General features: G+C 45.8%; 1 protein-coding gene across 3 annotated transcripts in view; it reads right to left on the bottom strand.

Annotated features, from left to right (window-relative positions):
- The window catches only part of MYLK (myosin light chain kinase), a 260972-nt gene that overhangs the window by 179250 nt on the left and 55287 nt on the right, over positions 1–26435 (bottom strand). For 2 of the 3 annotated variants that reach the window (XM_078066774.1, XM_078066775.1), the window contains exon 2: positions 17832–17996. The exons of the other annotated variant lie outside the window; for it this stretch is intronic. The gene's annotated coding sequence lies outside the window, so the exon portion shown is untranslated. The remainder of the gene's footprint in view (positions 1–17831; positions 17997–26435) is intronic. 3 annotated transcript variants of the gene reach the window in all.

A 26435-nucleotide genomic window follows, 5' to 3' on the forward strand; every position in this document is an offset into this window, starting at 1 on the left:
TGGGGCTGAAAACACTGAGGGGAAACCCCAGGAAAAAGAAGGAGAAAAAGAGAGAACTGGTAATAGCGGCTATTTAGTGAGCACGTGACTTACCTCACTGAATCCCTTAGAGTGGCAAATATTAACAGCAAAATTAATGGGCAGAGTGTTGGGGGAGTATCATTCACTCATAAAGTAAATGGAACATATTCCTTTTCTTTCCACTACTTTATTCTTCCCCCGCCCCCCACCCCAGCCCAGTCAACCTTTAGTTACTTAGTGACACAGGGATGAAGGAAGCTCCAGAAAGGAGAGGGAGAAGGAGTAAAGGAAAGGCCACCACTCTGTGCCATGAGTCCGCCTGCCCCTCCTCTCCTGCTCTTCAAAGAAACCCAGGAAACCTCTGGAAAAGAAGGCCCAGAAAAGAAGTGAGCCTCATGATGCTGCTGACCACCCCCTGCCCCAGAGGGGCTCTGAACAGCTTCTCTAGCTCCAGACTGGCATGTCCCATCCCTTCTTTCTGAGTCTGTCTAAAGCACACGCTATCCCCTCTGCTTTCTGCAGGGAGCTGGAGTGTGGCAATGATCTGAAGGGACAGGCCTAAGGACTAAGTTTCTAAGAACACAGATGTACACGAAGGATGAGCAGAGCTCACAGTTTCGGGGAGATGCCAGCATCCCCTGGCCCATTTCTCCTGGGAAAATAACTCTGTGGTTGGGCCGACATCAGGCTGACTGGAGGAGAGACTGATGTGAGGGGACAGAATGAGGAGGACCCCTTTGTGGGAGTCCTGCCTTTCCATGCGAGAGCCTCAGGCATTGGGCTGGAGCAGTGTCTTCCAAGGAGCCGGGCAGCAGGAAGGCCTGCCGACAGGAGGGGCTGAGGAGATAAGGAGCGCTGACAAGAACCAAGGCAGAGTGTGAAGACTCTCCAGCCACAAGCCGTCCACAGCCCCTGCTGGACCTCCCGGGGCCCGGGGCAGGGCCGTCGCCCATCTGGCTCTAGCATGTGCGTGCTTCGCTCAAGCTTCCCTTACTGAGAGGCCTGGGGACGCTTCTCTTGCAAATCCTCTCCCTTGTGACACAGCACAGGAAAATGAGGCACAGGCCAACCTGATGTGTCAGCTCCCATGGGCCCTGATTTGAAATTCAAGTTTGCAGCTGGTTTCTAATTATTTCCACCAACACAATCTGTCTCCTCTGGCTGAAGCCAAAGGCCTGGCAAACGGTTATAGATTTCTAGTGTTCCTTCCACCCTTGACTAGCACTGAGGCGAGAGGTCAGAGAGAAGCAGAATGAGGAGGGAGCGAAGGCTGGGTGTCTCCAACATGCCAGAGGAGGGAGGGTGCTAAAGCCAGCTGGGGTTTCCCCATGCAGTTCTCAGGCTGGCTGCCTCAGCTAGAGAGAAAGGACCAATTCCTCCTCTGGGGTCAAGCCCAGAGCTGTATCAAAAGCACAGCTGGAGTAACCGCCAGTCCCAGGACAAGAGATGGGCAATTTAAGAGCAAGCTAGGGGGTGACGGCCAGCCAGTGGACTTCGGTGAGGGGTCCCATCACAGTCTTTGTAGTCAGACAAAAATGGCTGGACTTGAATCTGCCTCTGCCACTTAGTAGCTGAATGACCTTGGGTGATTTACTTAATCTCTCCAAATCTCGATTTCCCTGTCTGTAAATCTGTTTTGTGGGGCTCTGTGGAGATTAGAAGCCACTTCAAGTATCTAACACAGAGTAAATACTTGGAATGCTGAACACATTGTAACTGTAACATGCAAAGTAACTTCTAACAATGCCTGGCACACAATCCCTCCCTCAAATATAAATATTTGATGATTATCAAGTAATTGATCATTATTTATCAATTGATAAAATAGTCAATTATTATGACGAAGAGGTATCACATTTCACTTAGATGTTCTAATTTATTTAAATATTGCTGCAAATATTGCCCTATTGCAAAGAGCAGATTACTAATTCACGTTCGAATGTTGACTTGTGTTTATCAGTTACTTGTCATTGGCTAGACAATATGCATTGCTCTTATCCTCCTAAATTCTGGATCGTAGAACATGAGGGCTGGAAGGGGACCTCAATCATCTAGTCCAACCCCCTTTCCTCTTATTTTACAGATGAAGAAACTGGAGACCAGAGTGAACCAATGTATCCGCACAGACGGGTGTAAGGATCTCTGAGGTTTGCATGGCACGGCCCAGGGCAGCTAAGCCCTGCAGTAAAGAGCTGAACTAGAAGTAGAGAGATGATAATGCATGTCTAAGAGCAACGAAACTCATCTGAAAAAGGGATGATTTTGAGTTTCAAAGGATGGTTTGAGTTAAGAGAAGTTTAGAGAGTTACAGTCTTTAAACTGATTGAGACTAGGTTGTGGAGGGCGTAGAGGATAGTAATGCTCTTCGCTAATGCCGCCAGAAGGGTTTTTGTTTAAAATTAACATTAAGCTACTGACAACTTACAAAATGCTTTCCCAATCCAGATCTCACATCAACTTCACCATATACTGAGGTATGTTATAACCCCATTTATTGATGGGAAATCTGAGACTCTAAGACCAAGTGATATGTCTGAGGTCATATAACTAATAAAGCAGAAGTGGAATCCAATCCTTCTTAACTCCAAATCCTAGCTCTATTTGGTAACATGCCTGGGAAGAATTCATCAATATATGTTAAATCTTATTATCATAATAAATATCATGCCCAACAGGAAATTTCCAGGGTAACAACTTTGGTGATAATCTCTTAGATTTACTGGAATGCTATCTCATGGGTACAAATTTGACTAATGTAGTCAATCCCTTGCCCAGGGAAAGCCCCTTATATTTGTCCTAAACAAATGGGTGACTTCATTTTAATCCCTCATGTCTGAGAGAGAGTCCATGTGTACGGCTAATCTCTAGCGAATCTATGTAGGGCCCAGACAAGCAACGGTAGATCTACCTCCCCGTCCCCCTGAACCCCGCCACATACACGGAGCCTCTCTCTTCCCATTCACAGGCCAGAAATCTGTGTTCTCCCCCAAAGCCTATTGCTCTTTTCCAGGCGCCCCTCCACTTTCTTCCCATTGGCTGGGCACAACCCCAGACCTTGGCCTTGGGTGCTGCATCAGAACTGCCAGGAGGATGCCTTGGCAGTGTGACAAGTCCTATGTTGCCACATGCAGTTCACCCCTTGCCCTCCCCCCGCCCTCCCATGATAGGAGGGCCCATTCCCAGGACAGCTTCCAGCTGTAGAGGAGAAACAATGGCTTAGTGTTTCCTGGAATTTACCTGGGGTGATGGAGTGCTGCCAACCCAACCCAGCCAGGTTTATCAGCCCACAGGCCAAAAGTCAGGCTCAGACACAGCCCTGCTCCTCCAGCCTTCTTTGTCCTTCATTTGCAGGGGCTGCATCTTCTCCCTCCCTTCTGCTGCTTCCACCCCTACTTAACATGACCCAGTCCCACTAGGGGCAGGGGCACAGGGGAGCCTGCCCTCTGAGGGTCCTTCAGGGTCCTTGGGTACCACTTACCCTAGGAACCTGGGATGCTGGGTCTGGGAGGGATCTTAGAAACAATGCAGTCCCACCTCCATCCCCACAGGGGCGCCTCTGTGTGCCCTTTGGGGACACTTGAGGCCATCTCATCCCAGAACATCAACTATACTCAAAGACTGGGGAGAGGGTTTTATATTAAAACCAGTGCATTCTGGGGCACCTGGGTGGCTCAGTCGGTTAAACATCTGACTCTTGGTTTTGGCTCAGGTCATGATCTCAGCATCGTGGGATCGAGCCCCACAGTCGCTCATTGGGGAGTCTGCTTGGGATTCTCTGCCCCCCCGGCCCTGTCTGCCCCTCTCTCCTCACTGCTCATGCTCTTGCTCACGTGCATGTATGCACACTCTTTCTCAAATAAACAAACAAACAAATAAATAAAATCTTAAAAAAAACTCAGTGTATTCACATTATTGTATAAAATGACAACTATAAGTAGACTTATAAATAGATGTAGGACTTCAAAGAAATGTGATGCTTTCCACAAGCTGCTTCAGGCTATGTCCCAAGCCCCTATCCCTGAGCACATGTTCTTTCTCCACTTCCCGTGGGGATAGCAAAGTAGGAGAAGCACCGGTCCAATCCAACCCTCCTGTTTTACAGAAAGGGAGCCTCAGGTCCAGACACATGAGGTGACTGTGATGCACAATATCGACTGTTATAAACAGAAATAACCCATCGATCAAATGCTTGCTGGGGGCTAGCTACTGTAGTGAGGGTTTTACCTACTTAACTTCCATTTTCAAGGCAACTCTAAAGATAGGTATTATTTTCATTTTGAAGAGAAGACTCAGAAGTTGAGCAATGCATCCAAGGTCACAGAACTAACAATAACAGCTACTTCTTATCAGCTGGCTTTAAACCCGGGTCTCTGGCTCCAAGGTTCAGACCCTTGGGAACAGTGTCATGCTGTTAGAGATGCCATAGGGAGGATCTGGGAGGAGGTTGGAGTCCAAGGTTCTGGTGTCTTGTCCTGGCTCTGCCACTAGATTACTCACAGCCACAGACACAAGGGGACATTTGCTGACCTTCTCAGTCTCTAGATAAGAAAACCAAGGCCCAGAGAGAAAGGCTGGCTTCAGGCTAGAGCCCCCAGATGTCAGGGACAGGATCTGCTAACAGTGGCCCCTGGGAAAGCGTCCTAACCTCTCAGGGGTTAGAAGACCTCTAGCATCTCTCCTAGATGTAGGTTATCTCTATATACAGATGTATGTAATTTCTAATCTGATGTGCACATCCTGTGTGCCTCTGTGAGTCCATGCACTGCAGGGCCCTCACACACTTTGGTCTGCAGACAGCAGCTCAGACAAGCCACCCTTAACCTCTCCCCTGGGGGACCTGGATGAGCGTGCTGAGGGAACTTGTGTGACAATCGCCAGTCACTTCTGGTTCTGAAGTGATCAGCCAGTCTGCTAGTAATTAGGTAAGTCTCATACACCAGGAAGCAGAACGTATACACAGTAGCCAAAAGCCATAGCCACAAGTACGCACACCCCTCTCAGCAAGGAAATTCCAGAAGTTCATTCATTCCTGTGGTTCACATCTATAAGAATCTTCTTCCAGATCCCAACCTCTCAGGCCCGGGATGTTTGCCTACAAAGCCTATTCCACGGCTGGACAAAAAGCATGCGGATGCGATGCAACTCCCTCTTGACTACTTAGAACATTTACGTTATCAGGGGCCACCTGCTGATCATCTGACCCGATCAAGCCAGGTTCATCAAGTTTGTGCTCCCAGCAGAGAAGAACCCCGGCTTAGAGTCAAAACACACAGTCTGTCCCTACCCACCACTGTGTGTTTCTGAGCACCTACGATGACCACTATGGGCATAAATAAGTGAGAGGTTAAACAGAGCGTGCCACACACTACATCCTCCCCCATCGGATGATATATAAGTGCTGCAGGAAGAGTGAGGACACACGCCTTCCTTCTGACCTCACTCTGCCAGTGGCCTCCATTTGCTCCCATGATCTCCCTCCCTCACCCCTGACTGCCTCCCCACCCCTGCCCTGCCTTTCCTTCCCCATTGAAGTGGCCACTCTCTGGGTGAAGGGTTCAATCCGCAGTCCCTGAGCACCACAGGTGGATGTGACGCCCCATCAATGGGCCACCACCAAGGATCAGCTGGGGGAGCACTGAGCTTGAGGACCAGGGACTTGGGATCCTATTGAAGAGGTCAGATTAGTGAAAAACAATAGAATCACAGGAGCCAGGAACATGGGGCTGGAAACAAAACAGCTAGTGGAGCACTGGAGCACTGGCCTGTTCACAGGCCCCAAAACCCTTCATGTTTTCCACTCCTGAACCCAACAATTCTCCACCCTGTGTGGGACACTCAGCCAACACAAAAGCAGCACTTGGTTTCCCAGCATCAGCCGAGAGGGGAACACGGCCCCAGCATCTGCTGGGTGTTAAATGTTCTCTCCCCCACAGGACTCTGATGAGAAGTATGCTGTCTGCCATCACTGCAAATGGCCATTCTAGTTGTGAGAACATTTTCTTCTAGGCAATTTAGGTCAGCTTCTATCCAGTGGGCACAGCAGCCAACCAGCTAGATATCGTTGGTTAGGCCCAAAACAGGACTCCCCAAGTGCTTATCCATACCAAATATATCTATTAACTTAACAATGCACTTCTAATTACTAGCCTCCATTTCTAACAGTTTTATAACATTTAATGAAATGCTGTCATCTGGAGATTTTATCATTAATGCAGAGAATCAGTTTTGGCTCTTAGTTTGGTGTTTTAGCATTACCCAAGATAACACTTTTCTTGGAGAAAGCAGTCCCTGGGACTTCCCAGAGCCCAGGGTCTGATTCGGGGAGATTTGGAACATTTTACTGAAGAACACTTGTAACAACTCTGCTCTGCCTCACGCCTATCAGCCAGGGCTGGGTTCCATTTCTCTAGTAGCCTTGTCCCTCTTGGTTTCTGGGCTCAAGTGAAAAACAGAACTTCACTATTCATGTCACCTGCTCCTTGTGGCATAGATAAAATGCAATGAGGGAAAGATCGGAACTGTCTTGTTTACACTGGTTTCAATTTAAGCCTTCACAATGGTACTTTCTCCCCCGGGAAAAGGCCAGATTCTCCCACCAGACCACTCTGGGAAGCTGGGATCTGCAGTGAGCACCTGCTTGCTCAGGTGTCCTCTCTCGGCTGACCTCTGAAGGTTCCTGTCAAGTACGTACAGCCTGGCCTCCAAAGCAGAGCTCTCTCTCTTAAGTGAGACCATGCTTTTCTTTTCCCTTATGTCTTACCTGAAGAGTTAAAATAGTATCCAGGTGCTAAAAGGTAACTTCTTGCTTAAGTCCAAGAAAAGTCAAAGAGAGCTTGTCCCCACATTCACCACCTGTATCCCTCCACCAAACAGCAGGACCAAAGGTTCACAGAAGGTCTAGAGACCTCTTCTAGATACCTTCATAAGGCATTTATCTGTTTGTTCATGTACAAAATGAGCTGCATCCGTCTGGCTCCTCCGTTGTCAAGAACGCCTCTGGGCTGAGACTGTCTTTAAGGAGCTGCCGCCAAAAGAAGGTCCTGGGCCTCTTCTGTCCCAGTCCCATGATGTCCATCAGGCTGGGCCTGCCTCGGCCTCAGGGAATCCTAATTCACTCACTCTTCAGTGCTCGAGGGGACCAGCTGAGCAATTATCATCAACCTAGAACGGCCTTCTCCTTCTGTTTCAACACCTAGGGTGACCCCATGACACATTATCCAAATCAGGACTCTTTTGACAACGACAAGGGATGTTATTAACACGTTGGACTGTCTAGGAGAACCAGGATGGATGGATGGCTCTCATATTTCCATGGCCTCCCTAGTCTACACATGAGACGTAACTTCACAGATGTCTTCCCTGGCCACGTTCACCCTATCTGTGCTTCATGTGCCCTCAGTCCAGGAAACGGTTATGTTATTCACACGCTGGGTCATGTTTGGACATGTTCTCGTCGGTGTCCTTCCTCCTTTCCAGACAGGGTCTTTTTTTTTTTTAAGATTTTATTTATTTATTTGACAGAGAGAGACACAGCAAGAGAGGGAACACAAGCAGGGGGAAGTGGGAGAGGGAGAAGCAGGCTTCCCGCTGAGCAGGGAGCCTGATGCGGGGCTCGATCCCAGGACCCTGGGATCATGACCTGAGCTGAAGGCAGACGCTTAACGACTGAGCCACCCAGGCGCCCCTCCAGACAGAGTCTTGATTGCTGACTCTCTGCATGAACTTTGAACTCACTCCGGGCCCCGTATTCCAGCCTCTTCTGTCATTGTTCATAAACAGAATCTGCTGAAAGTCTGGTTGTGGACAGGGTAACAGATGACTGTTTTCCTGACACAAATACCATTATTTTCTATATACATTTTTCCAATCTGTTTCTATGTAGGTACCTTCATTTTTTTTTTTAAGATTTTATTTATTTATTTGAGAGAGAGTGTGTGCGTGTGAGTGAGAGAGTGAGAGAGTGAGAGAGAGCATGAGCGGTGGGGAGGAGCAGAGTGAGAAACAGACCCCCGGCTGAGCAGGGAGCCTGACATGGGGCTCGATCCCAGGACCCTGGGATCACAACCTGAGCCGAAGGCAGACGTTTAACCAACCGAGCCACCCAGGCACCCCCTATGTAGGTGCCTGTCAAAACAAAATTGTATTTATGTGTTATCACCGCCTTCATTTTCATGCTTTTCTTCAGGCCAAGCCACAGACTTTCTCCTGGTTATGGAACACTCTTTATGAGTCTCATTTTTAATGACTGTGCAATATTCTGCCAAGTGGATGAACCGTAATTTAACTCAATCATGCCCCTGTTGTTTACCATTTAGGTTGCTTCCAATTTCACTAAAACAGATGACATCACAAGTCACAGTTTCATGAACATAACTTTTCCTTCATTCTAGATCATTTCTGCAAGATATATTTCAAGAATTTCAATTACTGAGTCAAAGTGCATGAAATTTTTATGGCTCTTGAATCTGGGTCCTCTTGATTCATGTCAGCCTGCTTCCTGGGCTGACTCACAGCCCCCCAAATATTCTTCTCTCCTTCCTCACCTCTGGTTTGAGCTTGAGTTCCTTGATCTGGTGCCAGAGCTCAGGCAGGGGCCAGGCCCAGGGATCCCTGCACAGTCTGGAGGGATGTGCACTTAGATACCCAACCAAGTTAGGCAAGGCTTGGGAAGTGAAGCAAGTGTTGAGCAAGGCAGGAGAGGATCCAACTCTAAGGAGTCACAAAGTTCAAAACTGTTGTTATCGAGCAAACCATCAAGGCCTTCTGGCCTCTCTCATATAATGTTGCCAGTGGGCCAGTCCTGGAATGCCATGGTAGTCTTTTCTATGCAACTGAGTCCTGCTCTAACCTCAGAGTCCCCACTGTGTGGAGGCCTTGCCAGCAGGGTCTAGGACACGGACTCATGAGCACCCATCCAGGACCAAGTTCTGTGACAGAATACAAAACTGAGAAGGGCGTGTGGTTTTTCATACACTCAGCGTGCGTAGTTTAACGGACCGTCCTTCAATCTCAGCTCATGCCCTTCATGCTTTGTGGTCATGAACATATTCTCTCATTTATTTGTAAAAATGTCCACGGCTTTGTTTCATTGGTAGTTTGTTCGTTCACCACATACTTTTTGAGAGCTCACTACCTGCCAGGTGTGACTACTGACCCTGGCGACAGCAGTGAACTCAATGAAGACACCCTTCATGAAAGCACTTGGACAGTCAGCTTTTCTGACTGTAATGTAGGTGCCCGACATTAAGCTTCTGATTGCTCAGGCATCCGCCTCAAAAACATCCATCTCAGACAGTCGCATGGCCGGCTACAGGACTAGATGAAGAGCCAAGCCGCCCCACCCATAAGGTTCCCTTTTTAGACAGCTGTGGTTGACTTACACGACTGGCCCTTTGACCACTTGCTTTTTCCTTCCTGCACTTTAATTCCTGCTCTTGTGTTTTAAATTCACCAATAAAGAGTGAACCTGAGAAGCCCTAAGCCCCCACCTTTGGCCCCAAGAAAAGCAGAAGCCCAGGCCAGCTCTCTCTCTCTCTCTTTCCCCATGACCTTGCTATGTGGCCCCAGAATGCTGTGTACCTTCTAGGATGTAAGTAGTAAACCTTGTTTTTTCTAAGTTCTCTGATGGTTGTTGCTGAGGTGCGTCTTGCAACCATAATAAGACCACAAGGGCTGGTCTAGACACAACATTGGCTCTGGTCAGGGAGACTCTGTGGGCGCTCACCACAAGCAAAATGGGCCCCGGTGAGTGCCCCCGGGCACCGTGGGTAAGCTGACAGAGCTCAGGCTCCGACTGTCAGGCTTTGTCTCCGCAGCCACAGTGGGGGGGGGGGGGGGCGGGGATCACAGGTTTGTATATCTCTTTATCTCCGTGGCAGAGTGTCCTTCCTGCACAGTCGGTTCTCATGAAGCATTTGCTGAGGACAGGGCTTTAGAAAGACAGGAACACTTCCTGGAGGGTTAGTGGGGATGCTGGTTGCGTGCACAGCAGAGGGCCGGCTGCCTGCCTTCCAATCCTGGCTCTGCTGCAGGACCTTCAGCAGATTCTTTCATCTCTGGGTCCTCACTTGTGAAATATAAAGGATGGTAATGGTACTTGCCTCAAGAGGCTGTGAGGACTCAAGGCCTCAGCAAGTGCTGGGCACACCAGAAGCCCTCCAGAAATGCAACCTAGTTGTAAGCGGTAGCAGTAGCATCCTTTGGGGGCTAAGTAAACCAGCTGACCGCGTTTACGTTAAGTCAGGTGCAAAGGTCACAGCCCAGAGAACCAAACTGAAATCCAAGATGCAATCTGACTGGCCAGAAAAGTTAAGGACATAACAGGGAAAGCTAAATTTGTATATGAAGGATGGGAGAAGAAAAAAAAAAACAACTAGCCAGACTTTCTCTTCCTTCTCCATGGATGTCAGTGATAGGAACTGATAAAATTTCATTTATGTCAATAATAAAAATGTGAGAAAATGCTCCTGCCAAATGCAGGTCTCTCCAATGGTGGGCGCATGCCAAAACCTAACCACAAATGGCCGAGATGAGTTGAGGGAAGCAGAACTCGGATACACTGTTCAGGGACTTTCCTAAAGTATGGACATTCCACAGACAGATAATTTCCGGTGCCACAGAAAGCTGTGGAATTTAAGAAGTCTGAGGGAGTGCGGGGATGGGTAGAAAACAGAACATTGGCCACAACCAGCAGCAAGACAAAGGCCCACGTTTGCAGAGGTTACTCTTCGTTCTGGGACTGAAATGGAATGCCGTCGAGATTTAATATCAGTGGTGCAGATAAAATAATGTCAGCAGACTGGATAATTAAAGATTTTTGGCTCACTTCTTCACCCTCTCACTTTCTGGAGGGAGGTTAAGAGAGACAGGACATGGGTCCAATAAACCAAGAATTCCTCCAATTTATGAGTATATTTTTAGTTACTCTTGACATCTGGGGTACCAGAGACATTATTTCAGGATCAGATCTGATCATGCCCTTTACACTGGGATAAACATCACTCTCTAAAATGCTTTGATGAAAATGTAATTATTTTAAAGGTACACACAAGCTAATTGAGACCATATTGAGGAAGTCTTCAGCTTCCAAAAGAAGACATTTCTGGCTGAGTGGAAGAGATGCCATTAAACCAGTTGCCACCACTCACTCCTCCCCATCTCCCCAAATTCCCCCCTGGACATGCATCTGGACTAGACCTGTTCCACTCAGGACTGGAGCTGCCCAAGATGAGGGAGTGACCACGGGGTCACTGCCAGCTCCTTACAGAGCAGCACCGGATCCAAACACTTGTTCCCACTTGCTTTTAAAGCATGGGCTATTGACAAGGAATTGGTGAATCACGGAACCACAGATGCAGTTAAGAGACCACAGAGATCTTCTAATGCAACCTCCCACCCAGTATAGGAGTCCTGTTCTGTCCCAAACTGGGCCACAGTGGGCTAGGAGGCTGGTGATTACAGGCTGGGAGAGGGATGGAACCAAACCCATCAGAGTTAGAGGCAGGACTGAGCCAAGATCCTGGTGGGTCCCTCCATGAGACAGAGTAGGCTTGCAGCTGAGCCAGACTCCTCCAGCCCCTGAGGGTGGACCAGATTCCCCAGTTAGGACACAGCCTCATCCATGCATGGATCCCCTCTGGACATGTCTGACAGTAGAGAATTCTCAGAAAGGGGACAGGAAGGGATGGCAAGGGAGGGAGTTCAGGTCACTGTGTTCAGCAGGGTCTGCTCTCTTAGGAAAGGTCTAGTGTACCTCATTAGAAACCTCCTCCTCTACCACCTAGCTCCTGTCAAGAATAGAAACAGAGGTGCCTACAAGGGGCCAGTGACAGATCCTAGCCAGGGCATCCCAAAAGGCAATCTCCCAGAAAACCCTGCGAGAAGAAATTCTCACACTCACAAGCAGCCCATTCCATCATGGGCTGAGCTGTGATATGCCTCCCCCTAACTGGACTCCATTCTGCCCTCTGAGGTCACACAGAGTAAACTCTGGTCTGCTATAAGACATGCCTACAAGTATCTGAAGACAGTCACCATTTATCCTTTATCCTTCTGCAGAAGAACACACTTGGTCCTTCCACTATTCCGACTAGGCATGGTTTCCAAACCCTTCCGCATCCTCAGGGCACACACTACTTTCACCAGGACTCCCCTGGCGTGGCCCAAGGACTGAAGAAAGCATCCCAGGATGCTTGTCACTCTCTCCTCACCCTCCACTGAGAACACTCGGTGGGCTTCTCATAGTAACCACCTCACCCCCAAAAAGGTGGGGATGCTTGGCCTGAGGGACATGGCACGGTTGAAGGTCAGCGGGATGCCAGCTGGCGTAGTTCGGAAGAGGTAAGAACCCCACTGACATCCTCCTGGGAAATCTGGCCTAGAGCTGCCATAGCTGCCACCAGACCAAACCAAGGTCTGAGCAGGCAGCTGTATGGATGGGGCAAGGAGGTGGAGATTCTGCCGTGAAGGTGCTCCAGACTCACCTCAGGCACCAAGAACAGAACGCAGTCGGGGATAATGTCATGAAATACAATTTCAACTCACCCCAGGCAGCTTAGTGGGAGGCTGGTAGGTATGGAAGCTGTCAGTGGTTCCAAAGCGTCCTCAGACACCATGAATTAATGTGATCTCTACCCCCTGCTCCCCACACCACTTGGTCAGATCAAAGATTCATGCACTTTCCAGCTTGTAGATACCCATTGGCTATTCAGCTAAGCTACCAGTGGTTTTTTTTAAAGATTTATTTATTTGAGAGTGGGGGGAGGGGGAGAGGGAGAGAGAATCTCAAGCAGACTCCGTACTGAGCATGGAGCCCAAGGTGGGGCTCAATCCCACAATCCTGAGATCATGACCTGAGCCAAAACCAGGACTTTGGTGCTTAACTTTCTGCACTGCCTAGGTGCCCAATAAGATACCGGTGATTTTTATAGGTTTCTCCCTTGGGTACTTTCTTGCATTTTGTAATTATCCTCCCTCTCCACTACAAAACTGGGTATACCTAGGTCTCAGAATCTGGTATTAAGTTACAACTTAGTATTCTTTTCAAAAATAAACCAATAAATCTCTTGAACTACAATGCTTTTTCCTTTCTTCTTCTTAATTTGGGGGGTTTTATTTTTAGATTTTACTGTCTAAAGATTTCTTACAATATTTTTAAGCATGACAGGGTGTCCCAAGATGTCAACATCTGGTGGTAAGTTAGTTGCAGAATTGTGGCATAGTTTTCTTTCTTTTGAAAAATAATTAATCTGTGATGGTTTTAATGGATATCGAATGAATAAAAAGAGCTTTTATCTTAACATAATTTTAGCAGCATGCTTGGGCTTTATCAGGCCCCATGATTAGGATCTCCTGGAAAAATTGAGTAATTAGGTTCCCAGGATAACGCCAGGGGATGGACCCTTGGCTTGCAGGCTTATTACCAGCTTAAACTCTGCAGGGCCAAGGATCTCCCCTCAACCCACAAGCAGGGTCTCCTTTATATTGTTGAGGGCTCTCAACTTCTGGTCCTGTCTCCTCAAGATGGTCTCCCATCTCTTCAAAGCTCTCACAGCGCCCCAACTACAAACTATTCCTATGCTTTCCTATGATCCTATGGGTCCTCTGGTTTTGCTATGTCCCAGGCTCCTGATGGCCAGAAAGCCCATGTGCCCAGCCCTTAGGGATCTTTGAAGCTGCTCCACCACACACTCTACCCCCAGTCAGAGATGGCCAGGCTTTCAGGCCCAGTTACCCCTCACAGATACAGACCAATGGAACCCAGTCAAGAGAAGAGGCCATGACTGCCCCAGAGTATCACCACAGAATCCCTTCCCAGACAGAGGTCCCATTGGAAGTTGTGAGGGGCTCCTTCATCCTTCTTAAGCCACAGCAAGGGTCATATATACTTTGCAGAGACAGAAGGTAAAGAATCCAACTCCTGCATCAATCCATGGCCATTCAAAGACCTCCAGACTCTTCAATACCCCCTTCCTCAGAATGGAGCTACATGCCTACATTTAAGGAGCTGATAGTTCCTGAAATCAGGAATCTAACGCTCCTGTTTCCTTCCTGCTCTTCCCATCTGTCTTCTCCTTTGTTACCCAACTGCTTCTACTCAGAGTTGGAACACCACTAGCCTCTTTGCCCAGAGTAGGACTGGTCCTGCCCCTTCCTCATCAACACTGTCCCCATGGCCCCAGTGATGGACAACTCCACAAGCACCTTCTGCAAGGAAGTGTCCCTCAGTAGATGGTTCAGCCACAGCTTTAAGTGGCTCCAAGTGTAAGCAGGAGAACATTGAAATAATCCGTGGCTTTGGTGAGTTCCCAGTCTAATGGGGGGAGGACAAGGCCTACAGTCACATAAGAACCCAGGCAGTCATCCAGAGGACACTATTCCCAGCCTGATAATGTATTTAATGCTCTCAGCTGTACTGGCAAGTCAGTCACCCCTCCATCTGGAAAGACTCTCTTCTCTCTGGATGGGGAGGCTGTACTCTCCTCTCTTTCCTCCTACCCCCTCTTCTTGGTCTCTAAGTGATGAGCCTACTTATTCCTCAGGAATCAATTCCAAGCCCATGGTTTTACAAGCACTGAGAGGCCAGAGATTCCCAAACATATCTGTCCTAATCTCTCTGCCAACCTCCAGAATTTTATATCCAAATGCCTACTCCACATCCCACTGGTTTATGAGATGTAACAAGATCTCTCAACTTTCTCCAGCCAAATGTACTAGTCCTGCAGCATGTCCCACCCAAGCAAAGGCTTCATCATCTACCTGAACACTCAGGCCCAGGAGCCATCCCCCACTCTCCCTCTCTCTCCATCCAATCCATCAGTAACTCTCACTGGTTCTACCTTCATTCTGATCACGCCGTGCCACCCCTGTGCCACCAGCCATCCAAGCCACCAGCATCACGTCCTTGGACCCCTGCAGCAGTCTAATTATGTCCCTGTTTCCACAGTTTCCCTAAAGTTGGTTCTCCATTCAGCAGCTAGATCATGACACTCCCCGACTCAGCATGCTCCAATGACCACCCATCAGCCATGGACTAAAATCCAAACTCCCTACCTCCTGCTCCAAGTCACCTGCTGTCATGCTGTGCCTCACCCCCTCCTCTCCAGAGCTGGCTGGCCTGCCTGCTGTTCCTCCAACTACAGCCAGTTCATTCCTGCCTGGAGGCCTTAACAATGGCCAGTTTCTCTGCCTGGAATAGACTTCTTCCTCCAGACCTGGAAATACACTCGCTCACTTCATTCTGTCCTCTGCTCACACCTCACTCTCACAAAGAGGCCCTCCTGACTACTTGGTGATCCTATGTGAAATAACCCTCTGCCCTAATCCCTCCATCCCCTTACCTTGCATTTCTTCTCTTCATTGCACTTTAAAATCAACACCAGACAGAGACGCCTGGGGGGATCAGTCAGTTAGGCGTCTGCCTTTGGCTCAGGTCATGGTCCCAGGGTCCTGCATCGGACTCCCAGCTCAGCGGGGAACCTGCTTCTCCCTCTCTTTCTGCACCCCCCCACCTCGTGCTCACTCGTTCTCTCAAATAAATAAATAAAATCTTAAAAAAAAAAAAGATAAAATCAATGGCAGACATTGTCTTCCTCTCTCACCAGAAGGAAAACTACCCCAGAGCAGGACTCTGCCTCCCTTATCACTCAAAGACTATATGATAAATGAACAAATGTCACGTCTGATACATTAATCACATGGATTATGTCCTTTTCTTGGGAAGGGGACCGAATTTCTCATAGAAACAATGGTTACAATATTAATCAAGTCCCTAATGCCCAACTTTTAAAGAAATATGATCAAACCCAATACTTAATTACAAGTTATCTATCAAGCAACATAAAGCTTTCTAAAATACACGTGCTTTCATTAGAAAAGAAGAGTCACAATGAAGCCTCTGTAAATGTAATTTGATGTGATATAGCATCACAGTTCATTGTTCAAAGTAATTTTCTCAAAAGCAGAAAGAGCATCTTCATCAAGGGCATAGAATTCAGAAAAGAGATTTTCCACAGGCCTCTCTGAAAAAAACGTATGGATGAAACTAACGATTAGTTGCCCTTTTGAGAATCCATCAAGCAACGTTTGTATCTTGCTAAAGGTGTCTGCATGATCTGTGAGTGGCCCAAGAGCTCAGACTTTCGGGGACTCCAGACAAGGGCACGGAGCTCCAACCTGACTCTGCACTGACCAGGTGTGTCGCTGCAGCTCTGCTCTCCAGGCCCCCTTTCCACATCAGTGCAGGGAAAGGAGTGCTGGATGGTTTCTGCAGTCCTGTGCGCTCTAGGTTTTACAATGAAACTTGGACTGTCCTCTTTCTCTCCTTGCAAATTTCTTTGTCATGAGCATAAAATTAGAAACTCCACAGAAAGGGCTCCTTGCATAGCCCACTCCTCAGCACCAGCGGCTCTGCCTTCATCCTGATTTTAGCCAAGGCAACCCTGCCTTTAAAATAAAAGGACTTGCATTAATTTTTCCATCCTTTGATCTCCCGCTTCTGCTGCTTCGCAGTGTCAGAGTGCCTTAAGGCTTTGCCTCTCAAGGGAGCCATGCTCATACATACACAGTGTTCACTTTGATCCAGCCTAATATAATGCCCCCCATCCCAGCCACACGTTCTGTATTTTCTTTCAGCAGTAGTAGGACACTGCTTTCTCCTTTTATCTGCCACTTTAGAGTCCAACCTCATAGTCACTTTTTACAAATTCCTTTAAAATTACAGGATCTATTTTTTTTTTAACAGAAGGACAGAACCCATGTACTTAGTTTTGTCTGCCAAAGTAGTCTAAGAAGGTATTCTCCCACTTCAGTGATGGTACCACACTTCAAAGCAGCCTTAAAACCATGGGGGAAATAATCCCTGTTGTAAGATCATAGGCTATGCTTCTTTTCACTAATTCCTCTTTCCCCTTCCTCCTTCTCACTTTCTTGGTTTCACTGGATTGGTTGGGGCCCCGTCAGCCTCCTTCACAGTGAGAGTGAACAGACTGCTCCCAAGCTGATGCGGGCCGAGGACCCCTGCAGGGCCGTAATCATGAGACCCTAAGGAGACGGTGGAGGGTGGCAGAAGGAAACCCATCCCGCTCACTAGCTAAAGCTACAGAAAGCAATGGACCCCCACCCCCAAATTTCACATAGGAAATCCCAAAAGATCACCCAGACTTTTGAAATATTATTGAGAAAACGGATCACTGTATAGGTGCCTTGCACCATCTTTGTGAAGCAGACTCTCTCTACGCCTCCTCTCAATGGGATTTCTCCCTGAACAGAGTGATGATGACCACGTCTGTGGGGCGCCAGTGGGGGCTCTCGGTCAGGACGTGGAATAGCTCGGTCCCACAATTAACACAGAATTCGACCCGTGCTCCCACCCCAGTGATGGCTGCTTGCAAGGAACCAGAGACTCAAAGGGAAAATCAAAACCAAATGCAGTTAACTAGAGCAGCCTCCTGGAGCAGCAGGAGGAAGAAGTTTTGGGACAGTCTGGAAGGATGGAGGACCAGTTTGGCAGTGGGAACAGTCTCTAGCAGAGGCCAGGGCACCCAGCAGATACTTCATCTTGTTTCCTGGCTGGCTCAGTGACAGTTCCCACCGACGTTACCGGTTCTAGAATTCTGACCAGCTAAGCCAAGGTCAGCAGACAATGCTAAAGCATATGACCTCACTCCCACCTGTCGGGGCACCTGGACCAGGTGTCATCTCACCTTGTGGGCACTGGTCTCTCCCGGCCGCCGGGCTCTCCTCCCTGCCATCTCCTCAGGATGGGCCGAGGAGGAACGGTCAACAGCACAGTTTTAACCCCGCCCACTCACCAACGTCTCCCTGGCTGTTTGTTGTGGCAACGGCGCTGCAAGCGCAAGGCAGGATGTCCTGGGGGTCTGCCTCCCTGTGGGCTCGGGGAGGCCCTGACCAGGGAGCTCCCGAAGTTGTTCCAGACTGCAGCAGGGACGGCCGCCCGGGAGCCACCCGGCCGGTGCCTGGTGGGAAGGAGGAAAGGAAAGCCAAGTCAGGGGCAGACACGCACAAGGGAGCGGGAGCGGCTGCGAGGAGCACATCCTCAGAGAGGCTGTGTGGAAACGTGGAAACGTCCCAAGGACAATGGGTGACTTGATTACCGCATGTGGGGGTTTCTGGGTTTAGAGTTCAGGAATAATAGTTACCAGGAGAACAAGACCTAGCTGCTTCCTTCCTCCACACAGGGCAGATGCCGAAGAACTGAGGGTGGAACTGTGGTGCGGTCACAGGGTCAGGGGAGAGGCCCTGGCAGGGGTGAGGGAGGAAGGCCACAGAGCAGGTAGTGGCTGCTGGGCCCTCTGGAGGGAGATGGCACCTGGGTCATCAGGGGCCGGCCTGCGGGGACACAGCCAGGGTAAGGAGGAGCTGACAGGACAGGGAGACAGTACCCATACCTGGGAAAGGACTGTTCTCAGAAATGAGTGACTCCCCCACACTGTCCAGGGCTCAGCCTTCTCCCTTGCTCCCCCAGAACCCACACCCAGGCGGCCCACAGGGCCCACCCGTCAGCCTGCAAAGGTTCCTAAATTTCAGCCCGTCTCCTCTTCGGAAGCTTCCCTCCAGCAGCGCATCTCAAATATTTAAAGTGGTAAATCCATTCCCTCAAACGTGCAAATTACTTGCTACCTTCCCAGGAGGCCTACTGATTTGTAAAGGATACTTTGTAAACCCAAAGGGAATCAAGCTCTCACCATGGAATGTCAACAGAGAGACTTGTAGACTGAAAAGTCCTGATACATCCCTTACTCCCACAGGAGACCTAGAGGATGGGCACCCTCGGTCCAGCGTGGTGGTCCCCAGACACTTTGAGGCATACTTTGAAGGGGAAATGGAAGTAACTGGGCCCTCAGAGGAGTGGTGGGATGGGGTGGAATCCCCGCCCTGCTACAGTCCCACACACAGATGTTCTTTTCCACCTAGACAGGGAGCTTTGGCAGAAAGCTGATCCCAGAGTGGCAGCCCCATCTGCACCCAGTTGCTCTTGGAGATGTCTGGCCACAGAACCAAGTGGGAGCCAAATCAGGATGGTGTTCTTATAAGTAATAGTTTCTGCGCCTCTCGTGAGCTAAGCCAGTCAGTCCAGGCAGAACTTCTCTTGACCTAGCAAGCTCAGTCCTGCTGCCCCTCACCTCAACGACTCTCCTATCTTGGTGAGGGCTCAGGGATACCTGTGGCTCTTTGTTCCTTGACACTTACGCCACTTCTAGCTTGAGCACACCTGGCACGTGGCACCAGTGACCTTTTCACTTGCTGCCAGCAAGAGAGGCCCCCTCTCCTGGCAGAGCTGATTGGGCCACTCTTGTCTATAATCCTTCACAACTCAACCTGTACCAAGGAAGGCTTCTAAAAGGAACTGAAGTCACTCACAAGAAAATGCAAAATTAAGCTACTGATTATTTAAAAGTTAGAACTGTATAAAAGCTGATAATATATCTGAAATGGTTTTCTACACTAATTTTGCAACCCTATCAAGCATTACATCTATCCCTGAGTTCCCTGACACTCATGACAAAAAAAAAAAAAAAAGGAAACAGAATGGGTCATATAATTCTCCTTGGCAGACGAGGATGCAAAGCCCTCCGGTGAGGGAAACAAGGGCCCACTGGTGCATTTCTCTACAGAGAGGGGACTGAACATCATGATGGGCAATTCCACCCATAGGGTTTACAGAAAGAAATATTCATAATTCAGTCACTTTTTAATAGCAACATTTAATGAAAGCAAGGAAAATATTAAACCATGACTTAGGATTTTTGCAGGGAGCTAAGGCAATGTGGCTTGGTAAGGGGTCTGATAACTTAATACAAGACACAGTGTTTTTCAGGGGAAAGCTGTGCTGCTCTCATCCCATTCTGTGGAGAAAGTGGAGAGGGGAAGGCTGCAAGAGGGGGCCCTGGGGTATGGGGTGGGACTATGGATTGCCATAACGACCCAGGATGGGGAAAGGGGGAAAGGATGCTGAATATCCCACATGAAACACAATTCTCATTATAGAGAATTGTCTCATTTAGAATACTAATAATGCCTCTGTTGAGAAGCACTGGAAGGTGAATCAGAAATTAGCATGACTCTTGTAAGACCTGTTCTTAAACACCAATTAAGTCTTCACAGGAAGCTGGCAGCAATGTCTGCAGGAATGTCTGCTCTGGCGAGTCCAGATGAAGAGGGGGTGCAGGCTTCTGATAGGTCAGTCCTGCTGGTTGTGACATGCATATTATCTTGTGAAGGGGCTACAGCCTGACAGGCACTGTTGGCTAGACAGACAGCTGGACACTGGCGAGCTAGAGGCATGCCTATGGAAAGGGACAAACCTCTCCTGTTTTTTATTTCTTCATATGTCTAAATGAGGACACAGGTGGGACACCAAAACTGGATAACACATCACAGGAGAAACTATTTTAGTCCAGAGCACTGGTTCTCAAAGTGTGGTCTCCAACTAACATCACCTGGAAACTTGCTAGAAACAGCCCAGACTTGCTGAATTGGAAACTCTGAGGGTGGGACCCAGCAAGCAGTGTTTTAATAAGCCCTCCAGGTGAATGTGATGCAGGCTCAAGTTTGAGAACCTCTGCTCTAGAAAGTTCGGGACTAAAGTGGCAATCAGTCACGAGAGAGAGTTTAGAAATGTTACCTCATCCCTGTGTAGCATTTCTATTACACTCTGAGAAGGAGGGGCATGCTGCAACATGCTTGTTGCAGGCAAATGATCAGACATGGAGGGCATGAAGAGGGAAGACCTAAGTGAGGAGAAATGAGGGAAAAGAGTAAATTATCCAAGGCCAGTCTAAGTGTCAAGTTTGATTAACCACCCTAGAAGGATTCTGTTTTTATTTTAACTTGTAGTCCTCCTTGAATAGCCAATGTAATTATATGGTTCAAAACTCAAAAGATAACAAAAAACTATGGAGTGAAAGGTCTTGTACCTGCCCCTTCTCCTAGGTACCAAGCTCAGAGTCAGCCATGCCATCGATGTCTTCTAGGAATATGTTATGAAAATACATATATTTTTTTGAGAGGGAGGGAGGGAGAAAGAGAGAGAGATAGAGAGAGAGGCAGGGGAAGGGGCAGAGGGAGGAGAGAGAGAATTTTAAGCAGGCTCCGGCGAAGGGCTGGATCTCACAACCCTGACATCATGACCTGAGCCAAAATCAAGAGTCAGATGCTCAACTACCTGAGTCACCCACGTGCCCCAATACACATACATTTTTATCCCCACTTTCTCTTAATATAAATAATAGCATATTATACACACTATTCTATACTTTACTTTTTTTACTTAGTATTTTTTGGATAAATAAGAACAACTGAGAAGACTTCTGAGCTCCTGGAAACATACAACACCCCTGGGGGCACATGTGTTCACTGCAGAGAAGGAGCATCTGCTAGGCCATTATGTGATTCTTGTAAATTTCTTGGTGAACCCCCTGTAGGGAAACTGCCCTGAAATTCTCATCTTGGAGAACTCTCCACAAGTTTTATAACAGAAGGAGGTGACGTGTAAACTCTTAGGTCACTAAAGTCCAAGAGTGACACCACCAGCTAACAGCAAACCTAGTGGGTTAGGCATCTTAGAATACATAGTGGAGGGCAGGTTGAACCCTAGAGAGAACTCAAAGTGATGAGAGGACTTGGAACATTTTTATTTGTAAGACTAATAACCATAAATCACATTTTATCTATAGGAATTAACAAAATGTATAAAAGGATAAAAACAGGAACCAGAAAGAACATTTAAAGGAGTCAGTTTTTAACACTTAGAATCAGATACAGAACACAGAATAAAATAATATAACCTCTATCCTTCTACCAGTTTGAGTTATAGTAACATTTCCTTCAGAATTACTTTTTGTTCTTTCACCATCAGTGAGATGTCTTGTCCCTCCCTGATTCCTATCAGATTTTTATCAATATAGCCTTTAAACCTAAAGCATGAAGGTTTCTTTTTAATAACAGCTTTATTGAGATATAATTCACATACCATATAATTCACCCAGTTAAAGTGTATGATTCAGGGCGCCTGGGTGGCTCTGTTAGTTAAGCATCTGCCTTCGGCTCAGGTCATGATCCCAGGGTCCTGGGATCGAGCCCAACATTAGGCTCCCTGCTCAGTGGGGAGCCTGCTTCTCCCTCTCCCTCTGCCTCTGCCTCTCCCCCTGCCCGTGCTGTCTTGCTCTCTCTTCATCAAATAAATATGTAAAATGTTTTAAAAAAAAAGTGTACGATTCAATGGCTTTTTAGTATGGTCACAGAGTTGTGCAGCCACCACCTCAATGCACTTTAGAACATTTTCATCACCCCAAAAAGAAACCCTGTACCCACTCATAGTCACTGTCCATAATCCCCCAAGCCCTAGGCAGTGACCAATCTACTTTCTGTTCCTGTGCATGGAGAACAACTCAATAGGCTCATTGGCAGACTTGACACAACTGCAGAAACAAAATCAGTGATCTTGAAGATAGGTCAACAGAAATGATCCAAAATGGAACACAAAGAACAAAAGAGTGTGTTTTGTTGGGGAGGAGGGCAGGGAAGGGAGGAGACAAAGCATCTAAGAGCTACAGAATACTATGAAATGGTCTAACATATGTGTAATTGGAATCCTAGAAAGAGAAGAAATAGACAATGGCACAGAAGAAATATTTGAAGAAATAATGATCAAGAATTGCCCAAAAATAATAAAATATACCATACCACAGATCCAATAAGCTCAGAGATTCCAAGCAGTATAAATACAAAACAACAACAACAAAAAAATCAAATACACCTAGAAACATCATGTTCAAATTGCTGAAAATCAAAGACAAAAAGAAAATCTCAAAGGCAGTCAGAGGGAGAGGGGAAACACTACATGCAGGGTAATAAAGACTAGTATTAAAGCACATTTCTCATCTGAAATGATGCAACCAGAAAATAATAAAATAGCATCTTAAAAGTACTGAAAGAAAAAAACCTGCCCACCCAGAATGTTATACCCGTGAAAATATCTCTCACGGATGAAGGAGAAATAGCAATGTTTAAAAATAAATGAGCTTGAGAGAATTCATTACCAGCAGACTTGTACTACAAAAAACGATTAAAACAAGCTCTTAAAGCAGAATGAATATACTGAACAGAATTAGGATCTAGATAAACTAAGATCTCTAGAAATGATTAAAATAAAGGTAAATATAAAAGACATTTCAAGAAACAGACTCTTAACTATAGAGAACAAACTAATGGTTACCAGAGGTGAGGTGGGGGGATGGGTGATATAGGTGATGGGGATTAAGGAGTGCGCTTGTTTGATGAGCCCTGGGTGTTGTATGAAAGTGTTGAATCACTATATTGTACATGTGAAACTAATATTACACCGTATGTTAACTAACTGGAATTTAAATAAAAACTTTTTTAAAAGTTTACCTACAAACCTATTTTATTTACATCTAATTTAATTTACTTGTTCTTAACAATTATGCTTAGACCACCCCCCCAAACTTCATGAGTTATTAGACAAAGTCAACCATTATTCTACCTTTTTTTCTGGCAAATTTTGAAACAAAAATATCATGAACTTATTTGACTTTTAGTAAGCATAAACAAAATAAATTTTTATATTAAAAAAATAAAAAATAAGGGTAAAAATAAAAGACATTTAAAATGTTTTTGAATTGCTCAAAAAGATAATATACTGTTTAAAGTAAAAATAGTGGTAAAACACTGTGGGTTTATAGTATACATAAAAGCAAAATATATAACAGTACAAAAGTTGGGAGAGATGAACTTGGAATATAATGTTCTAAGGTTTTTATAACATACATGAAGTGGTATAATATTATTTGAAGGTAGGCTGTGATTAAAAGATGTATGCTGTAAACACTAGACACAACATTAAATTTTTAAAAATAAGTATAAGTAGTAAGCAAGCCAATGACGGAGATAAAAAGAAATAAGAAAAACTCTCAATTAATACAGAGGCAGGCAGAAAAAGAGGATGAAAGGAACAAAGAAGAGATGAGACAAAATATCTATAGATGATAGATTTTAGTCCAACCACATTGATTATTACACTCTATGTAAATAATCTAAACATACCAATTAAAGATTCTGAGATTGGATAAAAAAGCAAAACCCAATTATATGTAGTCTACAAAAAGTACACTTTAAATATAGAGATTGGGGGTTGCCTGGGTGGCTCAGTCAGTTAAGCATCCGACCCTTGATCTCAGCTCAGGTCTTGATCTCAGAGTGGTAAGTTCAAATGCTGCGCTGGGCTCCATGCTGGGTGTGGAGCCTACTTAAAAAAAATAATAATAAATATAGAGATTGGTTAAAAATAAAAGAGTTTTTAAAAAGTCATAAATGTAAGTAGTAATCAAAAGAAAGCTAAAATGGTTATACTAATATCAGACAAAGTAGATTTCAGAACAGGGAATACTAGCAGGGATAGAGAGAATAATTTCATAATGATGAAAAAAATCAATTCGCTAAATATAACATTTCTAAATATGTATGCACCTAACAATAGGACTCCAAAATACTTTTTCAAAACTCTTAGAACTGAAAGAAGAACTAGGTAAAAATCCATAATTGTGGCTGAAGACTTCCTCTCTCAGTAATTGATAAAACGAGTATACAGTAATAAGTAAGGATGTAGAGGAGCTGAACACCACCATCAACTAACTTGACTGAATTGACACTATAGCCAATAAGGCTATACATTTTTTTCAAGTGCACATGAAACATTCACCAAGATAAACTATATTCTGGGCCACCACACAAACCTGTATCAATTTTTAAAAAGTGAAATCATGGAGAGATGTTCTACAATCATAATGAAACTAAACTAGAAGTTAATAACAGAAAGACATCTGAAAAATTCCTTAAATATGGGGTGCCCAGGTGGCTCAATCGGTTAAGCGTCTGCCTTTGGCTCAGGTCATGATCCCACAGTCCCAGGATGGAGCCCTGCATCCAGCTCTCTGCTCAGCAGGGAGTCTGCTTCTCCCTCTGTCCCTCCCCCTGCTTGTACTCTCTCTCTCAAATAAATAAACAAAATCTAAAAAAAAAAAAAAAAAATTCTTTAAATATTTGGAGACCAAACAACACACTTTGAAATAACCCATAGATCAAGGAGGAAGTCACAGGATATTAGAAAATATTTCACATTGAATGATATGAAAACACAATGTCCCAAATTTTGGGGATGCAGCTAAAACAGCTAAAGTGTAGAAGGAAATTTATAGCATTAAACACTTCTTTTTTTTTGAGAGAGAGAGAGCATGAGTAGGGGAGGGGGCAGATGGAGAGGAAGAAAGAGAATCTTAAGTAGGCCCCATGCTCAGCATGGAGCCTGATGTGGGGCTTGATCTCACAACGCTAAGATCATGACCTGAGCTGAAATCAAGAGTTGGATGCTCAACCAACTGAGCCACCAGGTGCTCCAGCATTAAACACTTACAGAAAAAAAGAAAAATCTCAAATCAGTGATCTAAGTTTCCCCTTTAGAAAACTAGTAAAAGAAGAGCAAATTAAATTCATATTGATCAGAAGGAAGGAAATAATAAGTATAATGGCACAAATCACTGAAATTAAAAAGAGAAAAAAGTAATAAAACTAGAAGTTTGTTTCTGGAAATATCAATAAAATTTATGAGCCTATACTGAGGATGATCAGGAAAAAAAAAGAAAGAAAATACAAATTATAATAGTCAGAAATGAAAGCAGGGATATTACTACAGATCCTACAGACATTTAAAAAATAAGTAAATATTATGAATGATTCTATGCCCATAAATTCAACAACTTAAATTAAATAGACAAATTCCTTGAAAGGCAAGATACTAAAACTCAACCAAGAAGAAATAAATAACATGAATTAATTTTATAAGGCCAACATTACTTGATATGAAAATCAGACAAAGACATAACAAGAAAAGAAAACTATAGGCCAATATTCCTCAACAAAATACTAGCAAATCAAATTCAGTAGTATGAAATAATACATCATTATAGTATGGGATTTATCCTGGAAATGTACAGCTGGTTAAACGTTTGAAGATCAATAAATGTAATTCATCACATCAACTGACTGAAGAAGAAAAACTATATAATCATTTCATTAAATGATAAAAACAAAAGCACCTGACAAAATTCAGGTTCCACTACTAGATCTGAGCAACTGCTTTATTTTTTTTAAGATTTTATTTATTTATTTGAGAGAGACAGAGAGAGATTGAGAGAACAAGTGGGAGGAGGGGCAGAGGGAGAAGCAGACTTCCTGCAAAACAAGGAGCCTGATGCAGGACTCGATCCCAGGACCCTAGGATCATGACCTGAGCTGAAGGCTGATGCTTAATGACTGAGCCACCCAGGCGCCCTGAGCAACTGCTTTACTAAGAATGCAAAAAACTGGGATGCCCTGCT

Source organism: Halichoerus grypus, chromosome 1 (genome assembly GCF_964656455.1).
Source record: "Halichoerus grypus chromosome 1, mHalGry1.hap1.1, whole genome shotgun sequence".
Lineage (NCBI taxonomy): Eukaryota > Metazoa > Chordata > Mammalia > Carnivora > Phocidae > Halichoerus > Halichoerus grypus.